At 41.7% G+C, this 12,604-nt stretch overlaps 1 protein-coding gene and 1 long non-coding RNA gene across 2 annotated transcripts in view; both read right to left on the reverse strand.

The window, feature by feature from the left end:
- LOC310715619 (B-cell receptor CD22-like) overlaps positions 1-12,604 on the reverse strand; it is a 99,375-nt gene that overhangs the window by 48,542 nt on the left and 38,229 nt on the right. The gene's annotated exons all lie outside the window — the stretch shown is intronic.
- LOC310715915 lies at positions 9,279-12,291 on the reverse strand. Its single transcript, XR_014530432.1, has 6 exons — positions 12,134-12,291; positions 11,878-11,959; positions 11,751-11,793; positions 11,554-11,640; positions 11,303-11,359; positions 9,279-9,695 (listed from the first exon to the last, which is right to left on the reverse strand). It is a non-coding gene; the product is annotated as an uncharacterized lncRNA (long non-coding RNA).

Raw genomic sequence — 12,604 nt, forward strand, 5'->3', positions numbered from 1 at the left:
GTTTATATTTGTTTTGATTGCCATATATAAGTTTATAATTAAGTTTATCTACACTTCATTGTATCATTGTTTCAGTATTGTCTTTGTTTTAAGTTGAAAGTTAAAATGCTGATTATTTGAGGAGCCTGTGGGCCTCTGAAGACAGAAACAGCAGATTTTTGCTCCTCAGGATGGAACACAGTGATTATCAAAGCAAAAAGAGGAAAGAAAACACAAAGGAGTCAAGTGAAAGGACAGTTTTATTTAAAGTTTAATAGTTTTCTGTAGCTTATTACTGAACTGAAGCTTATCAGTCCTGACTTCCTGAGTTTTTCCCCTTGTGTTCCCCTGTATTCCCCACTAGATGTCGCCATTGTGTCCCTCTGTCTCTCATTATTTTCCTACTGTTTCCACGTGTCTAATCACTCCCGTGTATATTGAAGCTTCACCTTTGTCTCTGATTTTCAGTCGTTTTTAGTGATTTTGTTGATGTTCTGGTGCCTGTTTTTCATGTCTCTTTTTCTCTGTCTCCAGCTTTTTTTCCTTGTTGTCCTGTGTGAGTCTTTGCTTATTGATTTCTGTTTTGTTTTGTTTTTTTCCTGAGAGGATTTTTCATGTTCTTTACATTTTTTCCTTTTCATGTTTTGAAATCGTTAATGCTATTTTCTCTTGCTGTGTTTTCTGAACATTCTAATTAAAGAATGGATTCTCCTAACTGTCCGAGTCTGTCTCTGTTTTTAGATTCACACCTCCCTTTGACAGACTGCTAGAACCCCGACCCTGATATTAACATTTACAGGAAATGTTTTTGTGGAAAATGTTTTTGTGGAAAGAGAATTGTAGGCAGTAGTACTACACAATATTTCTCCACAAAATAAACAAATAATTACAAAATGATAGAAAATAACAAATCATTGAAGTCACTTTTAAAATTAAATTTTGTATGTGTTATTTTAATGTTATGTAATTTTTATCTGACATGCTTTAATTAGATTTGCTGACCACTGTTAAACACTGATCATGCTTTATTACATTTTATTTTATGTTTTTGTAGAGACAATTAGAAAAATAAAAGCTGAACAGTACTCTAAAAGGGAACTGGGTTGTGATTTTCACACCTGGCAACCCACGGTATAATTTTCTGATATTGAGTGACACACAGCAGAGCATCTCTTGTAGGACAACTATTTGTTTAGGGGGCAAAATGAGTTTCACTCATTAAAACCTCAGTCATTTGCACTTCGGTTTCCCGCTTCGTTCCTCAGAAGAATGGACCTGAACTGAAAAGAGGAAACGCTCTACCTTGCGATAGATCCACAGCCGGGTGGCGCTTCAGATCCCATCAGGGAGCTTACCTGGGCTTCTCCACCGCCATCCGGCAGCCCAGTGGCTTTTCCAGGCACCTTCTCCGGGGATGCGGCCGAGTGTCATGGTTCCCTTCCGAGGGTTGCATTCCTCATCTCCAATGCGAGTAGGATATCAGCGACTATCCAAACAAGATCAAGAACGCCCCCTAGCTGCAGGGACATTCGGTGAATACACCCACCGATATCTCTCACTTGTCCATGCTTCCTGTCACATTAATTACCTCCACTCTGTCCATCTCAGTATCTGCACTAGTTGACTCCGGCTCCGTGGGGATCTTCATCTCCCAGGCGTGTGTAGCCTTCATCTCATCAACATCAGGAATCGAGAACTCCTAGCCATCAATCTGGTGCTTGAGGAATGGAAAAACTGGCTCAAGGGGGCAGCTCATCCATTCATGGTTATTACTGACCACAAGAACCTCCAGTACCTCCATTAAGCCAAGAGACTAAACACTTGAAAGTCATGGTGTGCCCTGTTCCTCACCCGGTTCCATTTCACCATTACATACCGGCCGGGCTCGAAGAAAGGGAAGGCAGATGCCCTCTCACATATGTATGAGTCGCTCGAACTGGAACCTATTCTACCACACGGGGAGGACAAATCCCCACAAGTTGTCTAGGCCGAACCTTCTTCGCCGATTCCGGTCAACCTGCCAAAAAGAAGATGGTACACGAGAACCTCGGCTCAGGTCATCCAGGGAGAAATCGAACGCTCCGTCTGCGCCAGATCAAAAACCTGCCGGCACCTGACCGTGGGCAAATTGGTCCCTCTGCCTGTCCTGCAACGACCATGGTCACACTTGGGGATTGATTTTGTGATGGACTTACCATAGTCGGAGGGATATACCTGCATCCTCGTGGTGGAAGAACAATTCTCCAAAGCCTGTCGCTTCATTCCCCTCCAAGTCCTCTTCCACCATGTATTTCAGAACTTCGGTATCCACGAGGAGACCACGGTTCCCAGTTCACCTCCTACATATCGGGAGCGTTCTTTCGGCTTCTTGCAGTGTCCATAAACCTGTCTTCCGGTTTCCATCCACAATCCAATAGAAAAACGGAACGGAAGATCCAGGAGTTGGGATGGCACTTGCGGTCTTATTGTTATGAAGACCAGACAGAGTGGAGTCGATTCCTTCCCAGAGCGGAGTATGCGCAGAACTCGCTGCATCAGGACAAAACCGGCCTCACACCCTTCCAGTGTGTGCTAGGGTTCCAACCTCCCCTGTTCCCATGGTCGGACGAACCGTCCCAAGTACCCGCGGTTGACTACTGGTTCAGGGAGAGTGTAAGGGTGTGGAAGTCAGCATATACCCAGCTACGGAGGGCCCTAAGGGAGACACTGAGACATGCCGATGCACGGCGGCTGGTAACCCCGGCCAACCAGCCCAGGGATTTGGCATGGCTATCCACCAGGGACCTAAGACTCTGGCTTCCCTGCCGTAAATTGAGCCCCAGGTGCATAGGACCCTTTAGGATTATAAGGCGCATAAATGAGTCGGCCTATCAGTTGGAGCTCCCCCCCAGTATCTGATTCACCCAACCTTCCATGTGTTGCTCCCCAAGCCATACATGCCGCTGACCGCCCGTCGCCCGGGTGAGACTGTGGATCCTCCTCCGCTGGAGATCTTGGACCAACCAATGTGATTCGGGAAGTGCTGGACTCCCGCCGTCGGGAAAGATTGTGGAATACCTGGTGGACTTGGAGGGTTATGGTCCGGATGAACGCTCTTGGGTGGCCCGGCAGGATATCCTGGACCCGGCGCTCCTGGAGGAGTTCCATGCCGCGCACCCGCTTCGTCCCGCACCCTGATGCCGTGGCCAACCCAAGCCGCGAGTCTGGGCGACATTCCCCGACACACCGCACACACTTAGTAATTCCCTGTCGTACTAAATACCTGCACCTAGCGCTCATTCCCGTGCCAGGCTATTTAAGCTCCGCTCAATACCTGAATCAATGTCCATTCTACAGGTTATGCTGGCGAACATTCTAGGACTAATCTACACTCGGATTTCTAACCTTTCCAATGGATTACTCTTGCTCCGTGGACTCTACGTTCCCAAGAATTACTGGCATTACGGGTTACGTTATATGTTTGTTGGGACTTTCTTTTGCTACTGGTTTCACTCATTAAAACTTTGGTTTCCCGCTTTGTTACTCGTGCCTAACAACATCACTCACCTAGTAAAATGTACATGTTTGGTCTAATATCTCTTCCCTAACATTCTGCTTATCTCACCCTTTGCTTACTTGAGTGCTCTGATCGTGCACTTTTGTACACATCTATGCACCAGATCATCCCCCACAATATTCACACCTTTTCTTAAAATCTCTTTCTGGGTTTTTCCTATGTCTGCATATCATCCTTTGTTTTGTTTTGTTTGTTTTGAGTACACTTTGTATAGAAACATGTAGTTTTTTTTCTAGTTTTATAAACCAGGGATTTAGTTTTAACACACCAGCTCTTTTCTCCAAATATTTTTCATATTTTTCTTATGCCAAAATACTTCTTTATATGGAATACCCTGTCTTACTCTGCCTGCTTAAGCTCATGCTCTAATAAAAACATCTTACTTCCTGTGTGTTTGGGACATTGTACATCTTATACAATTTCTTGCAACTATTCTCCCACGTTCTTTATTATCTAACAGTGTGTTGTGCCTATTACCCTATTATTCTTCTCAATTTTTGTTTTTTTTATTTTCATATAATTTTATTTGATTTTTCTACTTAAGTTTATACTTCTGCTTTAAATATATATGCATATACACTCACCAGCCACTTTATTAGGTACACATTACTAGTAACGGGTTGGACCCCCTTTTGCCTTCAGAACTGCCTTAACCTGTTGCCTTTGACACAGATCTTGGGACACACAGCTGAAATGCCCTACCTTATTTTAAATGTTAACAGTTCCTGATAAAAGTGGGTGTCAGGCGAGAACGGAGGCAGAAGCTGAAGTGAAAGCAAAACAGTGTTTAATAACACAAACAGGCAGTGCCAACACAAAATACCTGCGTGAGCAGGGATAATCCAGAAAATCAGAGTCCGAGTCAAACGGCACGTAGCGGGGTTGAGCAGCCGCGAACACACCGGCACACACGCGGACGGGCATGAACATGCAATAACGGACAGCGAGTGTGTGTGAGTGAGCGGTTTATATGGAAGCCGGGAGTGATTGCGTGATGCGCTTCAGCTGTGCATGATTTGTGCTGCGAGCTTGGGAGCACGCAGCGGCAATGACAGTCTCTGACGGAGGTGTGGCAGGTGGATTCCTGACAGTGGGCTTCATACACAATTGAAATATCTCTAAAAAGAAGACACTTTGAGCTTTACTGTCCATTATTCAGTGTTGATATTGTTCAAAAAAAGAACAAGTTATAGATGATTAAGTACTGTAGAAAAATAATTGCTTTCCCTTTCCCTTCATATATAAATACATGAAATCTATCCTATGGCAATCCTGAAAATCCTGAAAAGCCACATGTCTCATGAGTTTATATTTTAAATTGAATGAAGATATCATAAAAAATGAGATTCCTACAAACATTTATCTGAGACTATGTCTGTTTCGCTCCCCACCCAAATTTTAGGACTCACAGCTGAAAAAACTTACCTAAATTTAAATGTTAACAATTCCTGATAAAAATGTGCTACATACACAATTTAAATATCTTTGGAAACAAGACACTTTGAGCTTTACTGTTAATCATCAAAGTTGATATTGCTCAAAAAGATTTTAAGTTATAGATGATGAAGTGCCATAGATATACATTTCCTGCATAGAACATTATTTGTATTTAATATATAAATACATGAAATCAGTCACCTGGAGCAATACAGAAAAGTACTGGGTTGAAAGCCACATATCTCATGAGTTTCTATTTCAAATTCTATGAAGATTTTCATAACAAATGAGATTCCTACAAACATTTATCTGAGACTATGTCTGATTGTTTTCTTCCTCCCCCTGTTTGAGAGACACCTGCTAAACTCAGGTGATCATTCATACTCTGTTCATACAGTCTGCATATTAATGAATGATTGACCATTAAAGGCTTTTGTTCTACATGTTTGGGGCGATTTATATTGATTTAGCATTCATATTGATGGCCAGGTAGCCAGACAAGCTATTGTTCTACAGTCATGGCCATTCATATTGATGTCTGGCCATTCCATTCTCAACAATACACACACAAACACACACACACACACACACACACATACACACATACACACATACACACACACACACACACACACACACACACACACACACACACACACACACTCACACACACAAACTTACTTTTCAAGCATTTCTCTTATAAAAACAAACAGGCAATAAAACCAATGAAATCATATATGGTCAGGAATCCCCCTGCCACGCCCCCTTCAGTGGCTGTCATACCTCGGTGTGTCAGGGAAAGCCCTGCTCCTTCGCTCAGGCGTACCCTGCCCACACGGAGCTCATTGCAATCGGGCTTCATTCCGAACACCTGTGACTCATTCCAAGTCTCATCACACCGCCTATAAAAACCCCACATTCACCTAGACTGTTTGTCTGTTATTGTATGTTCGTGTGTGTCTGTGCAGGTTAATGGTGGTGTGCTTCTTCGCATATGCTTCTCGCGCTACGTACCTTCTCATCCCGGACTCCTCGCTCTCTCCACGGTAGCGTTTACCTTCCCCAGCGCACCACGGACTACTGATGCTTCTCCGTCGCTGCCTCCGCGCCGCGCTTCCTCCATCACGCACCGTGGATATTATTTACGGACTGCCTTTTGCCGAATTATCACGTTTTCCTCGGGTGTTTTGTGTTGGCTCTGCCTTTGGTTTAATAAACACGCTTACTTCTATTCCGGCTTCCATCTCCATATCCGCCGCGTAACATATAAAGCTATAAGGGGAGATTTATTGTAACTTACAGATGTAGATCTCCAGGTCTCTGTTGTTACTTCGCCCCCCCAAAATATTTTCCACATCGCTGTTTTTGTGCAAATCTCAGATAAAACAACTTATTTGACTGTCCATTTTTTTCATTGTTTTCTTTTTCTTTTTTGTAAACAAAGTCCAGTTAGCACGAGCTATAAACAGCTGTTTATGTTGACCTTAAAACTGCATCACTTCCTGGTTCGTCACTGCTTCTTCGCTGCTTCAGCCAGTAATAGTTTGTAAAGAGTAATTAAACTAAGTTTCACACACGTGGATAAAATAAAATCCTCCCATATATCGTTAGAATCCTGCACCTTTTGGCTACATTGTCCATCAGTCATTTTGTTTCCATAATGCTACTGGCTGGAAATAAAAGGTTTGAAATGAGAGGCGGTGCATAAAAAAACATGGCGACACCTGCAGAGAGAGGAGACTCCACCCAAGATTTATACTCTTTTACTTTTTTATTATAATTTTTTTTTACTTTTTTGTGGTCTCAACCGTTTTGTAACACTATATTCTACCAGCCATATTTGTTTTTTTGTCACCAAGATGACATTTTTTATGTAAAAGTTATTCGGAAATATATTAACACAAACACCAGCCAAAGTTCTGTGACGTAAACAAAGGAATAAACATCTAAATTTCAACACTATTGTTTGTTTGTAGCAGAAATGCTTTACCGCATGTTGTTCACTGGACCCTTATATTTCCTAATAAACCAGGATTAGCAGCAGTGGATGTGGGTTTTTTTTATGCATGTTGTTGTTGTGTACTGCTCACACAAATTCAGCAAATACATTCGTTATACGTTTTCCATTGAAAAACAGTGATCTGAAATCGCTGATTGAGACTTAGAGCTTTAGAATGATGTATCGTTAGTCATGGTTTCTGTTCTCCCTATTTATTGAATCTATTGCTAAACATTAACACCTGAGAACAATTGGCTATTAGTTGCATTCACGCAACCACAAAGCCTAAGAGGTTAATCCTTCGTGGCATAGATTCAACAAGGTACTGGAAACATTCCTCAGAGATTTTGGTCCATATTAACATGATAGCGTCTCGCAGTTGCTGCAGATTTGTCGGCTGCACATCCATGATGCGAATCTCCCGTTCCACCACATCCTAAAGGTGCTCTATTGGATTGACATCTGTTGACTGTGGAGGCCATTTGAGTACAGTGAACTCATTGTCATGTTCAAGAAACCAGTCTGAGATGATTTGCGCTTTATGACATGGCGCGTTATCCTGCCGGAAGTAGTCATCAGAAGATGGCTACACTGTGGTCATAAAGGGGTGGACATGGTCAGCAACAATACTCAGGTAGGCTGTGGCATTGACACGGTGCCCAACTGGTACTAATGGGCCCAAAGTGTGCCAAGAAAATATCAACCACACCATTACCCCACCACCACCAGCCTGAACCATTGATACAAGGCAGGATGGATCCATGCTTTCATGTTGTTGACGCCAAATTCCGGCCCTACTATCCGAATGTGGCAGCAGAAATCGAGACTCATCAGACCAGGCAATGGTTTTCCAATCTTCTATTGTCCAATTTTTTGTGAGCCTGTGCAAATTGTAGCCTCAGTTTCCTGTTCTTAGCTGTCAGGAGTGGCACCCGGTGTGGTCTTCTGCTGCTGTAGCCCATCCGCCTCAAGGTTTGACGTGTTCAGAGATGCTCTTCTGCATACCTAGGTTGTAACGAGTGGTTATTTGAGTTACTGTTGCCTTTTTATCAGCTCGAACCAGTCTGGCCATTCTCCTCTGACCTCTGGCATCAACAAGGCATTTGCGCCCACAGAACTGCCGCTCACTGGATACTTTCTCTTTTGCGGATCATTCTCTGTAAACCCTAGAGATGGTTGTACGTGAAAATCCCAGTAGATCAGCAGTTTCTGAAATACTCGTCTGGCACCAACAACCATGCAATGTTCAAAGTCACTTAAATCACCTTTCATCCCCATTCTGACGCTCGGTTTGAACTGCAGCAGATCGTCTTGACCATGTATACATGCCTAACTGCATTGAGTTGCTGCCATGTGATTGGCTGATTAGAAATTTGCGTTAAAGAGCAGTTGGACAGGTGTACCTAAAAAGCTGAATAATGTTTATGTGTATTATGCGGATTTAAACTAATATAAGCAATGTTATATGTGATCTGAAGCACATTAGCATATGGTTTGTGCTCTGACATGCACTGTTAACTGTGGGACCTCATAAAGACAGGTGTGTGCATCTCCAAATCATCTCCAGTCATCTGAATTTACTACAGGTGGCCTCCATTCAAGTTTGCAAAGATTTAAAACAAAAGTATTTTACGTTGTCATTATGAGGTTTTGTTTGTAGAATTTTAAGGAAAATAAAGAGTGTAATTCATTTTGAAATAAGGCTGTAACATAATGTGGAAAAAGTGAAATGCTGTGAATACTTTCCAGATGTGGCTCCAGCGGTTAAGGCGCTGGGTTGCCGATCGGAAGGTCTGGGGTTCAAGCCCAGGTATCACCAGGCTGCCACTCTTGAGCAAGGCCCTTAACCCTCTATGCTCCGGGGGTCCCTTACGAGGGAAATATCAAGGTCAGTGACGTCGGAGTGACGTGGGGCCGCCTTCCCGTGGGCTCACCACCTGCAGGAGGGACCATAAGGGACGGTGCTGTGAGGATTGGGCAGCAGTCGAAGGCGGGGGCCTGCTTGGACTGCTGCCCCCGCGACCCGAATTACGGATAAGCGGGAGAAAATGAATGAATGAATGAACTTTCCAGATGAACTGTATATTTATTTGGAGTTCATTTTCAACCAGCATGTTCATGAAGCTTTGGCTAGTTTAAGTAACTGTACTGTGATTTATAAATATATATATTTACTAAAGCTTGTAAATCAAAATATACTAAAACATAAAAAAAAAACACGGGGTTATAATTGTGTTTATAGCAATTAACAGGCACACACACACACACACACACACACACACACACACACACACAGACACACACACATACGCTGCCTACAATTTAAATAATGTTAATACATCATAAAGTTCTTTAGTAATATTAGCTGGCTAGCTTGTTGCTAACAAAACACAGACAACCAATAAGTAAGAAGAATTAAATATTTTGGGTGGTAACACTAACTCCACTACATCTTATTACCCTGTCACTCAATATTATAATGCAATATTTACAGTCAGATTTTTAGTTGAGTTTCAATAATTTTCCTCACTTCAAATATTTCCAACAAAAATTGATCATTGATAAATAAAAACAGCTATAAAATGATGAAAGCTGCTTTAACTGGCTGTAAGTTGCTGATGTTTCTGGTGTAAAGGGACGATTCAGGTTCTTCACTTCAGTGAGGAGTTTTCTCTGTTCATCAGCTGTTTCAGGACCCATTTTCTTCATTATGTTCCTGAAAGTCTGTGGGACAAAAAAGACACAGGAACATCATAAATTTGTGTTGAAATAGAACTCACTCACATTTTCAGATGAAAGGAAGTCATAAGACCAGACCTAAGAATAGGTGCATTTACATGTAGCATTGGAATTGATTTAAAAGTCCAGTCCGAATGAAAATGCTCCATGTAAACACCTGAATCCGAATAAAAAAGCCCAAACCGAATGTAATTGTAATGGGTTTGAGAGGGGTGGGATAAACCTGTCTATAAACCAAACAAAATACAAATTCTGCCATGTAAACACATTAAACCGATTAGTGCCATCGATAAGACCAATTGCTTGAGACACAAAATGCGCTTCCTTAAATCTCCATGCGATTTTGGAAGCCTCCTGTTCACCTGGCATCTAAATCAGATCTCGTATCAGCTCATTCTCTTGCAGAATTTGTAGATGAACGTTTTAACTGTGCTCTTGAGAACAAATTAATTTGGCACAACAAGGATTTTGACAAAAAGGTGTACATGTAAACGTGGCTAATGGTTTTCAATGAAACAAAAAATCCCAGCCATAAAGATTAAGTACAACAAAGCACACATGATATTAATATATTAATACCAATGAATTTTAAATGTTGATCTCTAATGAATGTATCCAGTCTAAAGATCCACCATATAGAACACAAGCAGAGAAAAGATGATGATGATCAGGTGATCAGGAATGTCTCTGTTCTCAGTCATGCTCTCATCACTGACTCCCTCTGTCTCATCCACGTTAACCCCAGACTTCTTACTGACTTCTGCCTGCTCAGTGTGACCTTCATAAACTAGTCTACATCTGTGGTGTGAGAGAGACAGGAAATGATACACCAGTGGATTAAAAAAGCAGCACAATGACAGAAAACAGTGCAGTGAGAAAAAGAAACAATAAACATATCACCAAATACATTAAAACTAAAGTAACGAGTCTGATTTAAAAATGTTAGAAGTAGAAGTACAGATATTTGTGTAAAAATGTGATGAGTGAAAGTAAAAAGTTGAAGTAAAGAACTGATTCCAAAATTTCTTCTACTGAAGAAGAGTTAAAAAGTATTTGTACTTCTTTGCTTTCCACATCTGCTCCTGACCTTCTGATCACTAACACAAATCTGGAAATCTAAAGTCACCTGAAGAGATTTGACCAGAGTCTATATCACCCACATACTGTAGGTCTCAGTGCAGGATTATTCCCAAGCAGTGTGGGAGACGGCCAAGAGATATGTTCCAGGTAGTAAAGGAGCAATGCCTACTGTAGAAATCATGAAGAAAAGCAGGAACAATGACACCTAGTGATTTAAAAGATTTATAATCACACACTTGATATCACCCAAATGAGGATGAGGTTCCCCTTTTGAGTCTAGTTCCTCTCAAGGTTTCTTCCTCGTACCATACAAAAGGGAGTTTTTTCTTGCCACAGTCGCCCCAGACTTCTTCAACAGTCGAGCCAAAAAGATAAACAAATGCAAAAGTAAGCTCCCAATGGTCAGCCTCTTTTATTTCAGGATTACAGGAGAAAAACATGAGTAAAGGGGCTCCTGGCTGATGAAGCCCCCGAGGACACTGTAATGTGTGTGTCAAGTACAAACATCTCACTTTTGCTGGCATCTAATCAGAAGACGTGGCCACATCAGCAGGACTGGGATGAGAAAACTGTGAATAAAAGGAGGGTCGTCACCTTGGTGAATAATTGGGTATAAAACTCCAAAGTACAATTAAAAAACAAATAAAACAAAACCTAATCTATCAGAATACAGATTTAAAGAAAAATAAGTTATCATTCTCTTAAACCAAACATTCTTCATAAGATGTTTTACAACTAACAGTATTCTTCACGTAAAACTTACTGCAAGTGTGTGATAAACATCATCAGATTTCCGGCCTGCAGGGTCGAGAGCTGCATACGTGTCGTCTTTAGCACTCAGCCCAATGTTCTGCAGAGAGGAGGGGTGGAGAACATGAGCAGGTTCTACTGAAGATCTTTACAGTAAGAGTTTATTATGAACAAAGCAGCCACCTGATGGACAGGTGTGTATTAACTCACCTGATGATCACCTTCATCTGCCTTTTTCTTCTGTCTCCTGCATCTGTTCAGAAAAAGTCAAATATTTCACCATCAACAGCGTCTTCAGAGAAAATAATCATGAAATAATCAGCACAGTTTTTCTCACCTCAGCCAGAAGGGGGCAGAGAGAAGAGCTCCAAGTGCAAAAATACCAAGTCCAGCAGCCACATACACAATTACAGAACCACCTTATAGTATACACACACACACACACACACACACACACACACACACACACACACACACACACACACACACAGAATATATACAAAGCATAAGTAAAAATATTTTCATGTTTATCCACAAAGTACAGGATGTATGATGGAGCAGTTATCAAACAGGAACATCTAAACATCTCTCACCAGTTATAGTGATGGACACTGCAGCTGATCTCTCAGAGCCGAGTTTATTCTGAACCTCACAGTAGTACAGTCCACTCTGTAGAGCTCTGTAACTCTGTCCTGATCCTACAGGTGATGATTCTTCCTCCTTAAACCAGGTGTAGTTCTCCACAGGTGGGTTACTGTCACTGCTGCAGGTCAGATTCACCGAACTTCCCTCCACAATCTCACCAGAGGGACTGATGGACACGTTCTTTGGAGGATCTAAAGAGTTCCATGATAAGAGTGTCATACTGTAATTAATGTTTTTTGTTTCTTTTATCAAGGCATTTAACCATTTTAGCACTTCACACCACTCATCAACTGCAAAATTATTTTGAGGATCTTGTTTATTAGGATAAATAATCGTGTCTGTAAACACTGTTTGAACTTTTTCTTTTAACTGGTCAAAATGGGATTCAGTATAAAGTTATTTATCATATCAATGTTTCC

Source organism: Silurus aristotelis (assembly GCF_946808225.1).
Source record: "Silurus aristotelis genome assembly, chromosome: 20".
Lineage (NCBI taxonomy): Eukaryota > Metazoa > Chordata > Actinopteri > Siluriformes > Siluridae > Silurus > Silurus aristotelis.